Raw genomic sequence first — 24,354 nt, 5'->3', positions numbered from 1 at the left:
TTATTTTTACTTTTGTTTTCATTAGTTGTAGGTAAAACTGGGTATTTTCTGGCCTTTTCCTTATTTGATGTTTCTATATTTGTTATTGAGGGGGCCCCAGCCTCCTCTTCGTCACTCTGTAGTGATATCAAGTCTATTTCTTTACTAGGTGTGGGTTTTTCGAGGTCAGTTTGGGAGCTGCCTCTTAATATTTCCTCAGTCTGCGTAACCACCGCCATTACCTCAGGATCTTTTTCTCTTTCCTTTTTATCTATTATATCTCTAATTAAGTTCCAATAGGAAAAAGCTGTCACCGGGACCTTCTCTGGTCCAAAAGTACTATAATAATCTTGAAACCAGTCTCCCACTCTACGCCACCTCTTTATGTCAATGGTTCCCTCTTGTGGAAACCAAGGGCAGGTATCTTTTACAAAATCAAAAAAATTAAACAAATCATTACTTTTAAACTTTACTCCTCGTGCTTTTAAAGCCTCTTTTAATTGCCCTACATAAATCTGATGCTGGCTTAATTCTTGTCCCATAATCAGACACTATCACTTACCTCTGGTTCCAACGCAGCAGGTTCCCGTGATGTCCGGAGGAATTTTTCTTCCACTTTCACTTTCGGCCGACTTTAGTGCCTTCTTCCTCACTTATTCCCCTGTGTCCAGGTCCCTGTTCGGGCGCCAGGTGTCCCAACCTGCGGGACAGTCAAACGGGCCCTGGAAGGGGGAGTGGGAATGGAGGAGACAAGAAAACACGAGAAATGGAGACAAGACAAATAGCCTGATCAAGTCTCGTTTAATAATGATGGTGCGATGCCTTATATAGGCTGGCAGGGGAAGAGGTTGGGCCAGGGTGGTGACGGGGGCCGGGTCTTCTCAAATTACAATTGCGCATGCGCCATGGGTTTGTAATTTTCCTGGGCACGGGATCGCACCTGCGCCGTAGGCTGCATATCTTTCTGGGCGCGAAAAGGTTGGCGCGTGCGGGAAAGATTTGGGCGCGCGCGGGAAACGTTTGGGAGCGCACGGGAAAGGTTTAGGCGCATGCGGGAACAGTTTATAATGAAGAACCCGGAAATGTGCCATTTTGTCTCCACTTTTCGGAGATCAAGCAACAGAGGCCGGCTAACTCCGGGCCTTATGGCTCTGGACAGTAAAATGGCTGAAATAAAGATTCTATTGTCTATGAAAAGATGACGTGAATTTTGTTTTTTTACCTGTGTTTCCAGAGATACTAAGCCAAGTTCTGGCTTCCTTTCTTACCTAGGTCAGAAGATACCGTCCTGTTTCATGTGGACAGATTATATTCCTAGTCTATTTAGCCACATTAAATACCATTCTTTCAAAAAAGAATTTACATGTCATAAATTATTACTACAAAACAACTCAAAATCCTGCAAACCCTACTGAACTGGCACTGAATAGGCAATGAATTTGAGGTATTGTATATTTTCTTCTTTTTATCTTTTCAATGAAATTCATTTTCAAAATTCTCAATTATCGATTCATAGCTCTCTGACTGCTATCCAACTTAGATACTGATTTATATTCCTGAGTAAACCTCTTAGCAACTCACATGAAAATATTTAGTTTAGAAGTTCATTTAATGCATTTGAGCTTGAAGTCAAGGACCACTGCTAAAAGAATATAATGCCTACTTAACTAGACTTCATATCTGGATTGTAAACAGCAAACCATAAAACCCAATTATTTAAAAAATAATACTGCTTGAGCAAAAACAAATCATATATATTAATTTATTGGTGATTTTTTTTTCATGGCATGATTGATATTATTTCAGTAGGTACTAGGATTTATTGACTATTTAAGTGGGAAATGGAAACCATAAAGTTACAAAGGACTACAGCATTGCTTTACTATTAATAAGGGTTCTGCTTCTAGACAGTGTAAGAGAATTCTTAGTTGGAATATGAAGATGACCTACGTCATTCCAATGGACTGTGTATGAATATGGGCCTTATTATCTAGAATTTGGGGATATAAAAACAGGTCATAACCCCAGTCAGCAATATGTCCCCTCAAGAATGCTCTCTTCCTTTCTCACATCACGACCTGGGGTCCCTTCGTTTGGTTCTCTAGTATTTTTACCTTCCTGAAATTAATGCCTCTTTCCATTCTCACCACCTCTTGCATCTTGACAATCCTTACAGCTGCAATTTGGGAGATAAAGCTAATTACATTTACAAGAATCTTTTTGCATGTTTTCTTCAACAAAATTGAAAAGATCAGTAAATTAAATTACCAAGTAATAAATCTATAAGTATTAACTGTAATGTTCAACCAGTGTTTCATTCCAAGCCTGTAATTCTAATGGAATTCAAATCATTGAGTGAAATGTTATAACAAAACCCTTTCCATTCTCATTTACATAAACAATTTTTTCCCAATTATAGCACATAAAAAATACATAACTATAAAATTTATTATGTACTTGGTTGACATTCTAGCAATAAGTATTATGTTTTCTCCCTCATTAAGAAAAGTATTTTAAATAATTATCCATTAGCAAAATTTATAGTATTCTCTATTGGTTTTATTATTACTCTTTTATAACAATTGAAATGAAAACTCAATCTGAATAGTTTATTTTAAAATTTGGAAACTTCTAATCATAGGAATAAAAAGTGAATTTCAAGTAGTGTGGAGTATGTATGGAGAATTATTCATTTCAGGGATGTACGACATAGAGATTAATAAAAGATGATGGGATTACTTTCTGCTGGGGAACTGGAGTGGTAGTACAAGTTTTAAAACAAAAGGAGATATCATAAAATTGACATCTATTAGAGAAGTGCTTGCTTATGTATTTCTAAGTAAACAATTATCATTATCAAATATTATGGTGTTAGATTACATTTATACATGTAAATGCTAAATGTAATTCTAAATTTAAATACACATAACATATTGAGAATTATATCCTTTGCAAGTATTTAAACTCATTGTTCCAATTTTTAGATGTCAGTCTAAATTGTACAACAGTGTGCAGAAGTTTTCTAAAATATTTAATCACTGCCAAGTCAAATTGTTTGAAAAACATTGTGCTATACATACCTTTTTACATTTACTGTTTCTTGTTACAATTCAAAGCAAGTTGATTAGCCGTTTAGTCTGAATTTCTTTAATTACACTACCAAAATTTAAATGTACAATAGATAATTATTTCCTGGGGTTCCACTTTATATGGAAATGTGAGCTTTGTGTGCCGTTTGTTGGATAAAATTGAATTATGCTGCTGGATTCTGTCCCATGGCATTCTCTACACTCTTCAGAAGAAAAATTTAATGTTAAAATAAAGGCAAAAAAGTGCAATTATTTGTTCTAAATGCAGAGTTGTGTCTGTACCTTTGTACTTTATTAGAAGAGATTAGCTTGCCAAAGAGACAATTTCTATGATTATAATACTTAAATATGCCCTCCTAACCTCAGTTACTAAGTGCAAAGAAGATGCTGCTAATAAAACAGTAGATATGACCCTTAATATTCATAATTGCTTTTTATGTAAATTTTGAGCTCATTTAAGAGCCATATTAGGATAATTTATCTTAATGGAACTACTCAATAAGTACATCCTAATTGCCCATTGGCCAGGTTTATAATGAACATTTATGCTTTAAATTCTGTGTGATAATTTCTACTTTGATTTTATTCCATGTTATGAATAGTATAAATGGAATAATGTTTCAGTTTATATTGAATTTTTGAAAATTACATTGTAATTTTTAAAAATTTAAAATAAGGGTAGGCCAATTTTTTGCAAATAATTATTCTCAACATACTAAATGGAACACTTATTTTCTGAAGGCTATTTTATTTTGTGATTATACTATCAGTTAATGTTATTTAATTAAAAACAAACAAAATGTCAAAGAGGTAGTATAGCCTACTTTAGATCTCTCCTGTTTCAAAGGAAACAAAATACGAGTTCAGCCTTTTCAATTAAATTACACAATGGTTTCATCTTATTCTCAGAGCTTCTTGCAAATATATCGGTCTATAATTATAAATAATAACAACTTCTAGATGCATACCTGAGTGCTTTTGGCCATTCAATCCAAACATTCCATGAGTTTGATTCTTTCATCTCAAATTTAAGTACATTGTACAATGTTACATCACAATCAAGAGACAGATCCAAAATGTAAACAAATGCTCAAGTGCTCCTAAGAATAGCGATACTCATCAGTTTCCAGTATGATCAACAGATTGTATTTCAAAACTCAGATCTTAAGGTCATTTATTCATAAATTTAACATTTTGAAGATGGATGAAGTTTCTAGACTCCTGATACATTTCAACAAAATGTAATGGATTTAGATACTCAGTTTTCTAAAGCAGACATTTTTCTCTTGCATGATATTCTAAAGGGCATTTACAAATATGATGATGACTGCAATATATAGATAAGTTTTTAATAAAGTTGGTAATAGTTGCCTTATTACTCAACTGTTTTTGCTTGGCAAATATGAATAAACAACTTGAAGATTATTTTTTTCTTCAGATCAGAGAACAAAAGCAAAGGGGGCACTTTTCCATTTCCCACCCCATCATAGCCAATAATAACTATTATTGCAGTTTATGTACAGGAGTGGACTCAACTCAATTCAAGACAATTTAATTTATTTAATGAAGACCATAATAGAATAAGATTTTTTGAAATTCAGGATGTCCCTCTCCAGGCCAAATAATATATTTTTTTTATATATTCACAATGTGATAAAAAATTTAATCACCAGGAGAAAAAGTCAGCAAAAAGCTTCACTTTCTCTTTATTTTCCTCCAGAGCACTGATAAGCAGAATTCGACTGTCACCTGTACTGTAACGTTCAACCCAGTGTCTACTAGCAATGTCTGTTTCAGAGTTAGGGTTGCCACTTAATGACTGAGGGTAAATGACAAATTGTTGCTGTAGTCTATTGGGGTTAACATGTGAGAAAGTGTGAGAGTTTTCTAATTCTATTTAATTATGTTGTCCATGGTAGAATTTGGGCCTAAGTTAAAATCCAGTTACAACTTTCTTTGTGTTTGGGGGTAAACAAAAACCTTTATCCTTTTTTTTTTTTTTTTCTCTAACAGAATGCCAGCGAACAAGATTCCTTTATGAAATAACAATTATATGGAGGTTTAATATGGAAGATTAATAGATATTTTTAATTTTCTCTAATGTAGTCTAACAGAAAATAAACTTAAGGTCTTGACCATACCTACTTAATAAAAACAGTAGTAGATAATCTTTTCCAAAGAACAATATCACAATGAATTTCATGAATGATTTCATTTTCCCATCTCACAAATCTACCAAACCATCTGCTGAAGGTTTGGGAGGTTTTATATATTTATCTATTTATTTATTTATTTTTAATTAATTGTTTAGCTGTTGGTTTATTATGAAGCAGAGATTGTAATGAATCTTAAGTACTATTTTGGAATTAGCTGGTGAAAGTGTAGCAAAAAAAATAATAAAACAAACACTGCTGATGACACGGAAATGAGACAGAAAAAATAAAATAATTTCAGACATAAAATCCTTGAGGAAGTCAGAGTAAGTGAAATCCAGTAGTGCAGAAAAAAGGTTGGTTGGCCCATAGGTAGGGCTAGGAGGTAGAGGATTTAAGGCTCAGGGTGATATTTGAACACGGCCTCATAAATTTGTCTCACTCATCAGATCATATTGTAAATCAATAAGAAAATGATACTATAATTATACAATGTTTGATTTTTCAATAAAGACACATAAGTTTTAATATATTAGCCTGAAAGATTTTCTGATTAGTACTCTTCACTATATTGAAAAGTAAAATCAGAGACAAAAATATATCTTTATTGCTGTTAATATAAAATATTTCCCACTAGGTGAATATTCACTTTGAAAGCTAAATTTCTTAATTGTAAAGTCTACATTGTAGGATTTTTATATATTATTTTTAAATTATTGAGTTAAGAGTTTTCATTAAAATATTTATTATTTTACATATTTGAAAGTTATTAAGCATATTCAGAGATCACAAACATAAAGCCCTTTACATATTCCTCAAACATGTTACTCTGACAATGGCCATTTCTTTTTGTGCCTTTGTTGTACATATGTACATTTATTTCTTCTACTTCAGGTTCAGTGTCTTTTAACAGTACTACTATGCATTTATGCATTTATTTTTGTGGTTTCTTTTCTTTTGTGAATTTTCTTGGCAATTGAGTAACCTAGTAGTAACATTCTAGCTGTATCTAAAAAATTACCAAGATACCCAGCCGTTCTACATGTATTAGCAGAGCCGTTATGACTCTGAGCTTTCAAATTTTCAGTCATTCTAATCAAGTTCTGCTCATGTTGATTCACTGTATCATTACATCATTGCAGAGACAAATTACATTTAACTACTGAATTCTAAACCTAAATAATGCTGGTGCAATGAGTCATGCCTATGATACCAGCACTTTGGGAAGTCAAGGCAGATAGCACTTGAAGCCAAGAGTTTGACACCAGCCAAGGCTTTGTATCCATAATATGACCCTCATCTCCACAATTTTTTTTTAAAGAAAAATATTAGTAGCTGGATATCGTGGCTCCTACCTGTTAGCTCTCTAACTACTCAGGATATTGAGGCGGGAGGGTACCTTGAGCCCAGGAGTTCAAGGCTGCAGTGAGCTGTGATCACACTACTGCATTCTAGCCTGGGCAACAGAGCGAGACTGCCCCTAAAAACAACATCAAAAAAAATGAACAAACAAACAAAAGCAAAGCTAACTGTGATACAAAACTTTCCATCAGAATGATTTTGTAACATTTCTTAGGGAAGAATAAACAGAGGCTTGATGATTTCATTCATAAAATCTGAAATCTCCAAGACCTTTTACCATCATCATTTTGTGTTCAGGTTAATACTAGAACACATGTAGCTCAACCCATCTTCCTCAGCAGAAACACCTGGAGTGTTTCCCTGGGAGAGAGATTTGGTAAGTGTCTAGTAATACTCAAGTAGCTATAAAGCACAGCTATAAACAACATTACTATAAAAATGTAAACAACTATATATAAAATAATTTAAATGCAGAACTGCCTGCTTGATTAATCTTGTTACTGAGGAGTTTCAGTGATAAAATTGGACAGTCCTGAGCTGACTGAGATTGGTGGTCAGTGGATGAAGTAATTGGTGGTTAGTGTTTTAAAGGCTAGAGATAATGATCGTACTAATTAAATCTTTGAATTTTGTTGGTGCAATAAATAAATTTAAAATGTGGAAAAGTTATTGCTTTCCTTCGTACTACTGGAGGCAACACCTGATACAGTTTTAGAATTTTGGTTAATAAACCAAAATCTCCATCTAATTGAAGAGAGTTGGTTCTTGCCAACTGGGGCAGTCACTCAACAGAACTTAAATAAAATCCCCTACTCAGCTGAGAAGCCAGTTCTCCAGAGTATAGTGAATAGTGACCATGTACATTCTAATACCTTACAGGGAACACCACAAACAAATGGTCATAGAATATTGCCAGGCCCTTTCTTCCACTCCCAAGTGTCGATTTTTGTCACTCAGTACTAAAATAAAGAAGTCAAGTTGAGTTTATTGTGATAACGTGTTTGAATTTTTAAATACAATAAATAATTATATAAGCACTGAAATAAATTGAATTTGCAAATCTTTTCTATTCTTACTTGTTTAAACAAAACTGAGAAAAATAGCTGTAATGCCAAAGTATTTTTAAATATTTGTGTTTGTAGAACATGAACATAAAACAAATCAAAATTTATATATTTTTAATATCGATGATATTCCATGACGTTTCAACTTTAAAATGTTTTTCTATTTCTTGTGCATTGAAATATTTTTGTAGTTACCACAAGGAGTTATTGGATAAATGATGCTTCAGACTGAACAGACCCAGTGTAGTTTGGTTTCTCGATTGACTGGTTATTGATAAACTGTTAAATTTTAACAGTTGTATCTAAAGATTTTTAAATGTTTATCACAGAGAGAAATGTAATTAAACACATTAGAGCATTTTAAACTTTATTTTCCATACTAAATTTTCCTTTCCAGTATTCGAATACTGAATTTAGACAATAGCAGTTTCTTGAATACTGACATAATTTTTATCAATTTAGTAAATTAAATATCTTTTAGATATTTCAACACTAAATACAACTTACTAAGATTTCAGCTAAAATTTATTAAACTAATTATAACTAGTTGCTAAACTAAAATACATTGAACTGTTTATTACGTTGAAATATATTTTCAAATTAATATTCCAATACTACCATTTGAATAAGCTAAAACATTTTATGCACTACAAGCACGTAAATTGGTAAATATGCAAAACCTCCTTAACACAAAATTATTAATAATATGGGCTTGGTTCTCAGAAACATTTATCTACTTAGTCCTAAATCTGAGATTAAAAAAAAAAATGCTTATCCAGGCCAGGTGTGGTGGTTCACACCTGTAATCCCAGCACTTTAGTAGGCTGAGGCTGGTGGATCACTTTAGGTTGGGAGTTTCAGACTAACCTGACCAACATGGTGAAAGCCCACCTCTTCTACAAACATAAAAATCAGCTGGGTGTGGTGGCACATGCCTGTGGTTCCAGCTACTCAGGAGGCTGAAGCAGGAGAATCACTTGAACCCAGGAGGCAGAGGTCACAGTGAACTGAGATCATGCCACTGCAACCTAGCCTGGGTGACAGAGTGAGACTCTATCTCAAAAAAAAAAAAAAAAAAAAAAACAAAACTTATCCACTAAGGAAAAGAAAAATTACTATCTTTGTTAATTGAGATTACTTACTATCAGAGACTTAGCCTACATGTTGTAACTGTGAAGCAGCATCATTGTCTGGGGTGACACCCGAGGTTCTTGGTCTCATGGCCAAGGAAATCAAGAACTCAGACAAAAGGGTGAGATTTAGAGCAGAAATTTAATAGGTGAAAGAAAGAGAACAGCTTTCTGCTACAGAGAAGGGTCCCAGAAAAAGAGTTGCCATGTTTACAGTTAAATGCAAAGGATTTTATAAGAAACTGATGAGGGCAGGGCATCTCATTTGCATAAAGTGTGAAATCTGGTGGCTCCACCCTGTCCTCCTAGTGTGCATGCAGGGCCCTTAGCTTGAGTTTCTCCATATTGCTTTGCTTCCCTTACTGTGCATGTGTTAGGGGATGGAATTTTCCATTGCAGGCATGTCTGGGCAAGTCACTTGTGTAGTTTTTCTTATCTGTGCAGCTGTGGGCATATCTTAGGCAAGGCCCCTTCCCCTGCCCCAAATTCCCTTATCTGTGCCTACAGGCTGTTCTTTGGTTTGAAAGAATTCAACTGAAGACTAACCCTAACTGCCTGCCTGACTGGGTTTTTTCCATTCTCCTCTCTCAACTATATGGGACATGTTAAACTTTTTCAGTAGTTTACTTCAGAAGGTATACAATCACTTAGCATATGTTGTTGGATTTCAGTTGAAAACAATACATGATTCATATTTCTACTTATAAAACTATGCAGCTCCCTCTATGGTTGATAAACTGAGTTACATAAACATCTTTCTCCTAACTCTAAAGACTTTAGAACTTAATAGGGTCCTCTGCTATACAAATTTTAAGGACTTTTAGACTTGATGAATTCTTGCATCTTTTATATTTTTAGGTGTGTAGAACACCGAGCAACAATGAAAATAATTTATTTTCAGATATTTCACATGGTTTTCTTTAACTTCATATTATAATGTATGTTATTATTTAACTGATCCTCTTCCTTGAGTCAGTGAAAGTCTCCTTTTTTGTCATGTTAGCTAATTTTCATATACATTCTTGATAAAAGTGTTTATAATATTGTATATCTAAGAAGGATCAAAAGAATATTTTTTTATATTAATCTTCTTATAAAACCGTCTTACGTTAATTTGCCCTTTGGTTGACTATTATGGACTTTTCATAGATTGAATGTATTTTAAGTAATTACAGTCATCATTCTCCTTTTGATGTTCAAGCATTCACAGCTTCTTTTGTGTGTCCTCTATGTCCTTAGCATGACCATATTATTATTTATAAGCTTCATTTCTTTCTGACTCAGCCAAGTGTTCCAGATTTTGTTTGTGTATTCCTGCTCCTGACATGGGATCAACTAACCCTCCCAAAGATTCCTAATTACTCTCAATGGAAAAATACTAATAGACAAGAAGACAAAATACAAATAGACTAATAGACATCTAGTATAGGCTAAATTGATCTTAGTCAATTTCAATCAATAGATCTAGAGAGGATTGTACAGATCAACAGAGATATTAAGAATTTTGATGAAATATTTACAGCTCAATTTTTACATTAAAATGCTTGTACCTTTTTTCATTCAATATATTTTCTACCTTCTCTCTTATACTAGATAATTTGTTTCCTTTTATTTTTTTTGAGACAGAATCTCACTCTGTTGCCCAGGCTGGAGTACAGTGGCATAATCTCAGCTCATTGCAACCTCTGCCTCCCGGGTTCAAGCGATTCTCCTGCCTCAACCTCCTGAGTAGCTGGGATTATAGGCTTGTACCATCATCCCCAGCTAAGTTTTGCATTTCTAGTAGAGATGCATTTTCACCATGTTGGTCAGGCTGGTCTCGAACTCCTGACCTCTTGATCCACCTGTCTTGGCCTCCCAAAGTGCTGGGATTGCAGGAGTGAGCCACTATCCCTGGCCTAATGGATAATTTTCTTCCTAATGAAAATGGCATACTTACTTATTTGCTCCATGTGAGAAAGAAATAGAAGAAAATAATACAAATAACACAACATTAATGTGAGCAATAAAACTACTGAATAAAGCTTAAGACTCTCTGGATTTCTTCTGATTGTTTAAATCTGATGATGTATGCACAGTAAATTTTTCTTTAATAGATGTCTCATCAACTGTTACTTGTGTGACTGTATAGTTGCTTATCTGATGGGCCATTTAGACAATCATTTTCATTTTATTTCCATTGGAGTGCACTCTTATTACAATCTTGATAGTTCTAAGTCATAAGTTGGTAGAGTCTTAAAGACCGTGCTCTTGGTGATTTATCAACAACTGTTAGGGAAAGAAGGTTCACCCACTGGTACAATTAGAGCTGATAAGGAAATTCCAGAATGTAAATTCCCAAAGTTTGCTATAAAAATTCATTTTGTCATTATTTGATGTATCTACATAATGACATTACAAAGTTATAAAAGTTATAAATGTATATATTTTAGCCAAACATATATATATCTTCTAAGTAGACAATTTCCTCATATTACTATATTTAGTAATGTTATGATACTCATTTTCATAGTTTTAATTAAATTTTAATTTGAGTACATTATTTTGGAATTAAACATTTTAATTTATGTTGCCTCCTTTTCTGTTCAGTATATTTTTCTTCTTTTAAAAAAAGTACTATGTCCCTTTAACAGTAAATATATTATACTGAGTATTGTTATATAATACCAAGGTTTATTCTGTATTAGCCCAAATGATTTTTCTGTTAATATTAGCTTATTTGGTAGCATCTTAAATGTTAATTTTACCATGTAAGTAAGAGGAACAAGGACCTTACTAGTATTTTGCTACTCTATATTAACATCTGAGAAAAATCTAAATATAGGATTTTCTGTTTTTACAATAAGTCCCTTTTTGGCTCATAATCAAAAAACAGAATTTATTTTATACAATTTTTGTAATGTCTTTACATTGTACATAAAGATGACCTTATTGTAGAACTCTCAAATTCTGAGAGGTATTTAAATATACAAGTCTATTCCATCAATCTTACGGGATTTCAAACCACTAAATCCAATTGAGCATGTTTAAGGTAACCAGAATGTATAAAAATAAAGCACTATTATAATCACAATAATTATCAGAAAACAATTATATATTATATAACTGTTTTACCAAAACATTTAAGGTGAAAATTTTTTATTTATATAATTTTATGTTATCTAGGTGTTTTTCAAACATTAATACTCAAAACAGTTTTAACAATGCTAGCATATTTCAGTTCAATATAATTTTTTGAAATTCAGTGATTTACAGTGCATTCACATTAAGTTATAGTTATTTAGTTTTGGTATAGAATTTCAATGCCTTGCATGAACTTAAATATACCATTTATCAAACTCCTTACATTACTTGGCTCCACCTAAAACCTCAACATCACTACACACTTTAAAATGAAAGTAAAACATTAAATTTTTCAGTTACATGCTACAGTATTTTTATTGAACTTATATAAAAGTGTCTTGATAAGAAATTTCTCACTTTACAATAAATGTTTCAGGACTAAAACAGCAAAACCACCATATGAATCTTTTAATAAGAAGATTGGAGATTACCTGTTTCGGCATACCCACCTAGAACCAGGACTTTTAGACCCTAACCTTAGGGACAACTCTATTTGCTATCCCATGGCCAGTGGTCTGTTTTAATCAGTGCAATTTTAAGTTTCACTCTTTGAAGATAAGACTCCCTCTTTATAGTTTAATTCACAAAGTGTTTTTGACTTTGTAAACTGCATTTCCACTAAAAATTTCACAACGTATTCAAATTATTTTTAGGAAGATGTTCTAACAGAATTTTTCACAATTTGCCCATGTTACGTATGCTTTGTTAATTTTTATTGTTGATGGTGTTGGAAGCTACTGGCCTGTGGTACTTTTTTAACCTCTCCCAGAGTATTTTCTTGATTTTCTTGGAGAAATTTAAGGAGATTTTGCAACTTCTCTGGGGTTTCTCTGAGGGAGGTAGTTATGGGCTTTTTTTTTTTTTTTTTTAATAAACCTCATCAAATAAACCTCATCTTTCCATAGATATTACGACTCCATCTGGAATTCAAAGTCTGTTTATCAGATATTCCAGGACATTATGATCTGATAATTCACTCAGGAAAATCATCAGTTTGGGGTCATCCATGGTATGGAAAGATATGCTATGTCATCCGCAATTAGAATTAGAGAAGGGTAAACTAAGACCACAGTGAGGTACTGATCACAATTCAGAAACCAGATAATAGCAAGGATCAGAGAAGGATTCATTAAAAACTCTGCTTATACACTGTATTAGAAATTTAAATGGCTCCACTGCTTTGAAGAATGTATTTTATTGTATTTTGGACCATGTTCACACCTTTTGCACTCCTAGACTCATAGCTACATGGCACAAATGAAAAAATGAGCAGATACAGGTATGACTGAAGCTTATAGAGGGAGAACAGCTTTGGACCCTATCACAAGGAAAGCCTCTGTCATTAAATCACCAACACATAAGGTTGCTTTTGAACCAGCAGCACATCTGAGCTGTCATTGAACAGGAAGTCAATGATATGTGTCCCCCAGTTTTTTGATAGTATCACTAATGAACTGGAGCAGGGGATAATGAGAACTGGAAAGCTCCCAAAGGACACAAGTAGCCAGATAGTTCATAATGCACAGGTTCACAAATAGTTATACAAAGGGTCTCAGGACTCTGATTTTACAGGAACTGGGCAGTAGGAAGGCATAATCTGAATTGAAAACTTTTGAAAATATTAAACTAGGTCCTCATAAACACATAGGACCTTAGAACAGGGATGGAGAAGAAACAGTGGCTTTTCATATTTACAGATGAAGCCCACTAGGCTTCTGGGTTGGGTGGGTACTTGGAGAACTTTTCTGTCTAGCTAAAGGATTGTAGATGCACCAATCAGTGCTCTGTGTGTAGCTAAAGGTTTGTAAATGTACCAATCAGCGCTCTGTGTCTAACTAATCGGGTAGAGGACTTGGAGAACTTTTGTGTTTAGCTAAAGGACTGTAAACGCACCAACAGCACTCTGTGTCTAGCTAAAGGTTTGTAAATGCACCAATCAGCACTCCGTCAAAATGGACCAATCAGCCCTCTGTAAAACGGACTAATCAACACTCTGTAAAATGGACCAATGGACTCTCTATAAAATGGGCCACTCAGCAGGATGTGGGTAGGGACCAAATAAGGGAATAAAAGCAGACCAGCTGAGCCAGCAGCACAAGCTGACTGGGGTTGTGTTCTGTGGTGTGGAAGCTCTGTTCTTTTGCTCCTTGCAATGAAACTTGCTACTACTCTCTCTTTCGGTCCACATTCCGTTTAAGAATTCTAATTCTATCACTCACTGTGGAGGTCTGATCTATTTACAGAAAACATTAAGTTGTATTTCAAAAGTCTAGCAGGGTTGAAGGTGAAGTATTATACCAGGGAATCTGTTTGAACACTGAATTTAAATTGAAGTAATCTGAACCCCTAAATTGACACCAGGATATCACCAATGAATGACTAAACCTTAAACTGCCAAGCATCACAAATCAGTTTTTGGGCTGTAAGTCTCATTCTGGTTTTGTTTTGTTTTTGTTTTTGTTTTTAGATTGTGTGTCGCCCAGTCTGGAGTGCAGTGGTGCAGTCTCCGCTGGCTGCAAGCTCCGCCTCCAGGGTTCACGCGATTCTCCGGCCTTAGCCTCCCAGGTAACTGGAACTGCAGGTGCCCACCACCAAGCCCAGCTAATTTTTTTGTGTGTTTGGTAGAGACGGGTTTTCACCATGTTAGGATGGTCTCGATTGCCTGACCTCGTGATCCACGTGCCTGGGCCTCCCAGAGTGCTAGGATTACAGGTGCGAGCCACTGCGCCCAGCTTTAGGTGTGTTTTAAATCTAAATTAAGAGACTGAGATTAATAGTGAGTGAAGAAAAGCAAAGACACTTTTTCACAGAGGCATATTGTATTTCCTTTGTATGGTGAAAAAATGATGCTTTTACTTTCTACTTCAAGAATCTGGTTTTTCTAAAACATTAAAATTCATACTAAAAGGTAAATTTATTCCCTTCATTCTACTAACACCAAGAAAAGTAGTATCTGTAGAAATTTAGTGACACAATGCACAAACTTCTTAATTAGCTACTTAGTATTTCTTTATAGTCCCAAAATTGATAGAAAAGCTTCTACCCTCACTTAAGGTTTTGTTAAAAATCATGAAAACAATGTGTTTTCAAAGCATAATAATACTAATACTGGATGTCAGAAGTAAATGGGAAAATATCAGACCTTTAAGAGAAACTACATTATATGTGTAGCATTTTATTCATACCTAATCAAGCAATCGGGTGGAATTAACAAATCATACACCTTTTAAATAAGTAAAAATGTATTTACTTATTATAAGTAAATGTATTTATAGTATAAGCTTATTCTTAGGCTTATTTTATGCACACGCACACACACAGTTGAGAAAGGACCACAACCAACAAAAGAAACAAATTCGAAAATATAGACTAAGTGGTACAGGAGCAGCTGAGTATAAACCAGAAGATTTGAAACAAAGTAGAGAGAGGTGAAATAGCATCATATAGTCCAGCTGCTTTTCACCATGTCTGTGCATTAGAACTACATGCAGAGCTTTGGAGGGAAAACACAATACCTAGACATCTGTATTTATAACAAAAACTTCCGAGATAATGCTGATGTGCACTGGGATTTTAAAAGTGATTATAAGTTTCTCTTACACCTGGTAGTTTTCGTAATATAAAATTCCAATTAATTCTGTGTGGACCAATAATGATACATGGTATCAGAGTGGATAATATTGACATAATGACAGTAGTAAAAGATTTTTATCAGTTTCATGATCAACACATGTACAAAAAAGACAAACACATTTGTAAATTATATTGCAATCATTATATTGCATAGCATCTACACTGTTGATCTAAAGGCATTCTCCTTCAGCCTTAAGCTGAGCACTGATCAGTGAATGTACGTGAGAAAACAATCCAAGATCCAGATATGAAAGTCTTGAAAGAATTTGAGGTAAAAAACAAACAAAAACAAAACAAAAAAAAACCGCAGAATCAATATATGACCATAAATAGTTTTTTATCTCGCTAGCAAAATTACACACACACACAATAAAACCTTAGAATATATTAGCTAGAATACTAAGAAGAGCATTGACTCAATAATTGAGAAAAATTAGACTTAGGTTAAAGGCTGCTCTTCCACTGCCTAACCAAGCTTGAAAGTAGGCCTTGAAAGAATCACACTGTTACCAAGTTACCTAGATATGCCCCAGAGCAACTCTTAGGAAAATATATAGGTATATGAAAATATCTAATGGCAACCAGTTAAAATCACAAGATTGAGCATCATAAATTATCAGGCATTCAAGAGCAAAACTGTATGTATGTGCATACACATACACATACATATGTATATATCAAACTTTTAGACATAAAAGCTACATTATCTGAAGTAAAAAATACATATGAATGTGATGAAAAATACATTGGATAGTACAAGTGAAAACCTTAATAAACTTGAATCCAAAGCCATAGAAATTATCCAAAATGAAACACAGAGAAAATGATAGAAAAAAAGGTGGAAACGCCAGTGAGCTAGAGAATAAATTCAAGTGTCTTTATTTACATGTAATTGGGGCTGCTGAAGGAAAGAAGGATGTGATAGAAAAAATATTTGAAGAATTTATGCCCCCAAATTTTCAAAATTTTATAAAAACTATAACTGCAAATATTAATATGAAAAACTCAACAATCCCTAAGCACAAGAAACACGAACAAACTACACTGAAGCACATAGTGATTCAATCATTTAAAATCAATAAAACAAAAATTGTAGCGCTCGTGAAGAACCTCTGCTAGGGCAGTGTAGAAGGGAAATGTGGGGTGGGCAATCCCACACAGAATCCCTACTGGGGTGCTGCCTATTGGAGCTGTGAGAAGAGGGTCACCGTCCTCCAGACCCCAGAATGATAGATCGACTGCCAGCTTGCACTGAGTACCTGGAAAAGCCACAGACACTCGATGCCAGCCCATGAAAGCAGTGGGGAGGGAGGCTGGACCCTGAAAAGCCACAGAGATGGAGCTGTCCAAGACCATGGGAACCCACCTCTTACATCAGTGTGACCTGGATTTGTGACATGGAATCACAGGAAATAATTTTGGAGCTTGACTGCCCCGCTGGATTCTGTACTTGCATGTGGCCTGTAGCCCCTTTGTTTTGGCCAATTTCTTGCACTGGGAATGGCTGTATTTACCCAATGCTTGTACCCCCATTGTATCCGGGAAGTAACTAACCTGCTTTTGCTTTACAGGCTCATAGGTGGAAGGGACTTACCTTGTCTCAGATGGGACTTGGGACTGTGGACTTTTGAATTCATGCTGAAATGAATTAACACTTTGGGGGACTCTTAGGAAGGCATGATTGTTTTGGAAATGTGAAGATATCAGATTCGGGAGGAGCCAACTGTGGAATGATATGGTTTGGCTCTATGTCCTCACCAAATTCTCATCTTGAATTGTACTCTCATAATTCACAGGTGTTGTGGGAGGGACCTGGTGGGTGATAATTAAATCATGAGGTGGCTTCCCTCATACTGTTCTCCATACTGTTCTTGTGGTAGTGAAATAATTCTCATGAGAACTGATGGTTTATAAGGGGTTTCTGCTTTGGCTTGGGTCTCATGCTCTCTTTCTACTGCCTTGTAAGAAGTGGCTTTGGCTTTTTGCCATGATTGTGAGGCCTTCCTAGCCACGTGGAACTGTAAGTCCATGAAGCTATTTTTCTTCCCGGTCTCAGGTATGTTTTTATCAACAGTGTGAAAATGGACTAATACAGTAGTGAACCCAGAATTAACTACACTGAGATATTATCCAGCAATAGTAAAATTTGGGAGGTTACTGAAAAATAATTAAATTGTTAGCTCCATGCTTTTTGCAACCTCTCAGAAAATTTCCTTTAAAAAAGTATGCCAATATGAGGCCAGGTGCAGTGACTCACACTTGTAATCCCAGCACTTTGGGAGGCCAAGGCAGGTGGATCATGAGGTCAGGAGATTGAGAACAACCTGGCTAACATGGTGAAAACCTGTCTTTACTAAAAATACAAAAAAATTAGCCAGGCGTGGTGGTGGATGCCTGTAGTACCAGCTACTCAGGAGGGTGAGGCAGGAGAATGGCATGAACCTGGGAGGCAGAGCTTGTAGTGAGCTGAGATTGAGCCACTGCACTCCAGCCTCAGCAACAGAGCGAGACTCTGTCTCAAAAAAAAAAAAAAGTATGCCAATATGATTTGAATATAATTTTAATAAAGTCTCTTGCTATAGCTTAGAGACAAATCTGTCATCTTTATTCACGTCTCATTTTATTTACTAAGTGCTGCATCTATTATGGTGAAGCTCACTTTCTTTCTTTTGTTTCCCTCCCTTCCTTCCTTCTTTCTTTCTTCTTCTTCTTCTCTTTTTTGCTGAACATTCCTTTTTTTCCCCTTCTAATATATTATATGTTATAATTATCTCTCATGAGCGGGGTCACAAACGTCCTTAAAGGGCCTGTCTTAATCTCCTCAGGCTGACATAACAAAATACCATAGACTGAGTGGATTAAACAGTGGAAACTTATTTTCTCACAATTATGAAGGCCAGAAGTCCAAGATCAAGGTGCTAGCCTGGCTGATTTCTGGTGAGGGCTCTCTTCCTTGCTTGTAGATAGCCATCTTCTTGCTATGTCCTAACATAGCAGGGAAAGAGAAAAAGAACAAGTTATCTGGTGTCTCTTTGAATAAGTGCACTAATCTCCTCATGAGGGCCCCACCCTCAGGACTTCATCCAAACTTAATTAACTCCCAAAGGCCCCATCTCCAAATCACATTGGTGGTTATGGCTTTAAAATATAAATTGTCAATGGATACAATGTCATCTATAGCATGGCCAGATAAAATATTTCAGGCTTTGTAGACAACATACATCTTTGATATACAGTTTTTTGGGTTTTGTTTGTTTTATAAATCCTTTAACCTTTCTTAACTCCTCAGTGGTACAAAAACAGGCCAGAGGTTGAATTTGAACCATGGACTGATGGTTTGCCAATCTTTGCTCTGTAGAGTTCAACTAAGAAGATAGCTATGTCCCAATAGTTAGCATTTAGTAAGTGCATTAACTGTTCCAAAAACTCTTTTACATGCTGGAAATTAATTATAGTTAATTAGTTACACCTCAATAAATATGCACTATCATTTTTTCTCATTTATTGATAAAGATGGCCCTGAAATATTCAGAGATTTGCTCAAGCTTATTATATTGGACTCATATACAGAAATGGCAAAATTTACAAACAAAATGATTTGAGCTCACATCTCACACTTGAAACCATTATGCTAAGTGGCCTCATATTTTATGCAAATTTGATTTACCATTATCATAATGCATTCCATGGGAACACTGTGATTATAATTAGCATGTGAATTGAATAGCCATTGATTTAAACTTTGAAGGCAAGCAAATAATGAGGTGAGTCTTTCACTTATGACCTTACTATTCTTTGCAAACTTCCTGGTGTTGCTTTGTTATTACTGTTACACAGGGCAGAGTCCCAAAGAAGAATTATTAACAGCATTTTCTAAACACTAACCTCCCGCTTTTCTTACTCCTCATCCCCTCTTTCCTTGGAGCTGCCAGAGTATCAGATAAAATGTAAAATATAGAAAGCCTTTGAGTGGACTAAATTGTATTGCAAAATCAAGGGAAAGAAAAAGATAGCAAGTACTATAAATAGAATTGGGGTTGGAAAAAATTCTAGAGAAATTTCAGAAAGAGTAAAGTTTGGGGGCAGCTGTCAGGTGAGAAAACATGTATGGAAACTTTCACTGAATGAACTGTGCCCCTCTCAGTGTTCTCAAGATATATTTTTAATGAAATGTCTACACGTTTTTGATAATTTTGGGAGCTAGGTTTTTGGGAATGTTACAATGCATGAGGTAGGACCTGAAGTCAAGTAGAAAAATAGGTCAGGGCCGGGCGCGGTGGCTCAAGCCTGTAATCCCAGCACTTTGGGAGGCCGAGACGGGCGGATCATGAAGTCAGGAGATCGAGACCATCCTGGCTAACACGGTGAAACCCCATCTCTACTAAAAAATACAAAAAACTAGCCGAGCGAGGTGGCGGGCGCCTGTAGTCCCAGCTACTCCGGAGGCTGAGGCAGGAGAATGACGTAAACGCGGGAGGCGGAGCTTGCAGTGAGCTGAGATCCGGCCACTGCACTCCAGCCCGGGCTACAGAGCAAGACTCCATCTCAAAAAAAAAAAAAAAAGAAAAAGAAAAAGAAAAATAGGTCAGTTTTCTCTGGGTTACTCATACTAGTGGCATATATTCCATGCTGTCTATGATGTTTTAACTTCCTTGGATGATTAAACATGGAAAGCATATTCAATACTTAGTAGCCTTTCTGAGAGACAACAGAAGACTTGATTTTATTCCTGTATTTTACCACACCAAAATTCTATTTAACACATTGAATTCTCTTGCACTTTTATAAAAACTTTTCTACAAAGTTCTTTTAACTTTTTTTTTTCCCAAGAGAACTTTTATACTTTTTTAGAAGCTATCTTTATGGACAAGCTCCACATCCTGGTATCACCTATATAATCCATTTTTAGTGACAATTTTGCAGATAGGCTGACAGCCTCTATTATTGTATCTGTTTACAAGAATAGTAAACAAATTTAGACCTGTTCATTAGTAGTCAATCTTCGCATTTTCTCCAAGATAGAATTATCTTACTAGATTAGTAAGTTATCAGTTTGTGGAGGGGGGAATAAAAAAACCTTCCATTTGTCTATTTTTAAATAATCACCTTTTTTGAATTTATTTTCTGTACTTTTTTCCATTCAGATGATAACAGCACTGTACAGCAATGATTTTTACATTTAATAGCCACAGTAATAGCACCCCACTATATAACACTACTTTGGAACTCTGGTCTGTGTAACAGTAATAACAAAGCAACACCAGGAAGTCCACTAAGAAGAGTAAGGTCATAAGTGAAAGACTCAAGTCACTGGTGAATGAGATTCTTATTCTGTAGATCTGGAATGGGGCCTTATATTCTACGTTAAGTTTCTATTAAGCTCCCAGGTGATATCAGTGGGGCTGACCTGTAGACTGTACTTTGAGTAGCAAGGAGTTAGAGGGTAGTAGAAAAAATAATGGCAGGAATTTTGGTCTCAGTACACCCACATAGAGCAAAACTGTTTCACTGCCCTTGACCACTCATTTGAGGATTTTTAAGTGAAAGGGAAATGCATTTAGTGTCTTTAAGCTACTGCATTTTAAGATTCTTTTTGTTATAGACACCAGAGTTCACCTTAACTGAAACATAAGGTTTTATCATGTTTTGTCATCTTCAGTTTTCCTCATGATCCAAAATGGCAGCTGAAACCCTCATCATGATATCTACATTCTACATTGACAGCAGGAGACACAAAATGCAAAATGGGTATCCTTATGTTTCTAAGGTCATTTCCTGGAAGTCACACACAATACCCCTGCTAGCATTTTATTGACTAGAACTTGTGATATGTACATAATTATCTGAAAGATAGGCTGAGAAATTTAGTTTTGATTCCACTGAATTATGGTTCTTTATAAATAGAATGATCATGTAATTTATTGTACAAACACTATTTCAGATAGTGAAATGGAGTGCTATTAAGAATTATTCTGGGCCAGGCACAGTGGCTCAAGCCTGTAATCCCAGCACTTTGGGAAGCCGAGACAGGCAGATCACGAGGTCAGGAGATCGAGACCATCCTGGCTAACACGGTGAAACCCTGTCTTTACTAAAAAATACAAAAAACCAGCCAGGCGAGGTGGCGGCTGTCTGTAGTCCCAGCTACTCGGGAGGCTGAGGCAGGAGAATGGCGTAAACCCGGGAGGCGGAGCTTGCAGTGAGTCGAGGTCGCGCCACTGCACTACAACCTGGGCAACAGAGTGAGACTTCGTCTCAAAAAAAAAAAAAAAGAATTATTCTGGAACAAGATATTTATTTAACCTAGCTCAACTTAGGCAAACTGAAATCTATGTATATTCTGGTTTTAAAGCAGAAAAGAAAGAATGAATGTTAAAATGAAAACTTGTAATTGCTGTCATATAATGCTCCCTGAGAATCATTTGGACAGAGAGTATGAAATGAGATATGGAAGACAAATCACACACTTTGACACAGCTTTTTAAAAAATGTTGACTTAATTCCTAAAGGATTTTATTATAAATTTTATTTATAAAGTTGCTTTTTGAGTGAGAAACTTCTTTTGAATGATCAAAGATTAAACATATAGTAGGTCAAACCCTTAGAGAAATTATGCTTTTTATACCTGAGAAATGATATTATGGAAAGCTGGGCTATTTCCAGGAAGTGCTACTTATTCGTAGATATGGAACATTACTGAGATGCTGCCAGAATGGCAAGTATCAGAGTCTGGTATATGATAGAGGCTGATGATACGCTAAAAGCCCAGACTGTGAGATCATCTGAGTCCTTGAGGGAAATAGCCCTATGATTACTGAGTTGAAATGCCCAAGTATTCATGAACTGGGAGGATCCAGGGAGCTATCAAGCGGTAAAACATGAATACCTACCAGAAAGCTTAGATATTAATGTCTATATATATTATGTGGCTGGAGATTTTGGTTCAGGAATTCTGACTACAGGGCTTTGGATTCACAAGCATGCCAGCTTCCGGTAGTTTCAAGCTAATGTTATGTTCATTGAAATCTCAATTTTTAACTTAACCTGACACAATGTGACCATTATCCCTTGTTTTGTTTTGTTTTGTTTTTGTTGAGATGAAGTTTTGCTTTTGTTGCCAAGCCTGGAGTGCAATGGCGCGATCTCAGCTCACTGCAACCTCTGCCTCCCGGGTTCAAGTGATTCTCCCGCCTCAGCCTCCCAAGTAACTGGGATTACATGTGTCCACCACCACTCCCAGCTAATTTTTGTATTTTTAGTAAACACAAGATTTCACCATGCTGTCCAGAGTGGTCTTGAACTCCTGGCCTCAAGTAATCTTCCCACCTCTGCCTCCAAAAGTACTGGGATTACAGGCATGAGGCATGGAGCCTGGCCTATTTATGCAATTCTAAGAGATAAAGACTCAGCAAAAGCAGAAGGTATTTGTTCCTGTTTCTATTCTAGGGTTGTGTATAGCCCCTGGGTCCTATCTCCAGCTATTCCCAAATAAAAATTTGAAACTTTATTTTTTATAGCAGAAAGATAAATGAAGAAGAAAGCCCAAGCCAGAAATTCAATTTATATTCTCTATGAAAGGAATACAGTCTGAGTTTAGAATATGCTCAAGATAAAATTCAAATAATACATAATGTTTTTACAGAGGTCAAATGTGATCGCAATTGAAAGTCATAAATTTATATGAATATAGGAAATATTTGATAATTAATGGTGTAATGTCTCTATCCTATAGATCTTTTACCCACCACATCTCCATGGAGGTTTTTAATAAAGAAGACAAAATGAAAGTAGATATTTGATGGGATACATAAAAAACAAATGTGGATAGTTATACCTGATTTTGGATTGCCCTGCCTAATTTACTAGGGAACTAGTAATGTTTCCTATTGCTATAGTCTGAATGGTTGTGTCTCTCCAAAATTCGTATATTAAAATCCTAACCCCCAAGGTGATAGTATTAACAGATGGGGCATTTGGGAGGTGCTTAAGCCATAAGGGTGGAGACTTCATGATTAGGATTAATGGACTTATAAAAGAGATCCCAGCGAGCTTCGCTAACACCCTCCATCATGTGAGGGCACAGCAAGAAATCAATGTCTATGAGAAAGCAGGCCCTTATCAGACACTGAATCTGCTAGCAGCTGGATCTTGGACTCATCAGCCTCCAGAACTGTGAGAAATAAATTTCTGCTGTTTATAAACAACCTAGTTTATGGAATTTTGCTATAGCTACCTGAACAAACTAAGACAGAAAGTTGGTATCAAGAGGGAGTGAAGATGTGACTAATAGCAAAAATGTGGAAGAAGCTTTGGAATGGAATAATGGGTTTTGAAGCTGAAAGCATTTTGAGATGCATATTAGAAAAAGCCTACATTGCCATGAATAAATTGTTAGAGGTGATTCTGTTGAGATCCCAAAAAGGAAAAGCAGTGATATAGAGGAAGCCTCAGCTTAGGTATTTCTTAGAAAATACTTAAGTGATTCTGAACAGACTGTGAGTAAAAATATGGATAGACACCTGCTTCATTCTTTTTTTTTTTTTTCTTAAAACATATTCAAACTTTTTGACTTGTCCCAAATATTATTCCTTAAAACAACCAGTCATTTCCTTTTGGAGAAGAATTAACCATACAAGATCCTTTCTTATATAAAATCTCTCTTTTTTATTTTTTATTTTATTTTATTTTTTTTTATTATTGTACTTTAAGTTCTAGGGTACATGTGCATATCGTGCAGGTTTGTTACATATGTATACTTGTGCCATGTTGGTGTGCTGCACCCATCAACTCATCAGCACCCATCAATTCACCATTTATATCA

Source organism: Colobus angolensis, unplaced genomic scaffold (genome assembly GCF_000951035.1).
Source record: "Colobus angolensis palliatus isolate OR3802 unplaced genomic scaffold, Cang.pa_1.0 Scaffold13, whole genome shotgun sequence".
Taxonomy (NCBI): Eukaryota; Metazoa; Chordata; class Mammalia; order Primates; family Cercopithecidae; genus Colobus; species Colobus angolensis.
This window is presented reverse-complemented; position numbering follows the sequence as displayed.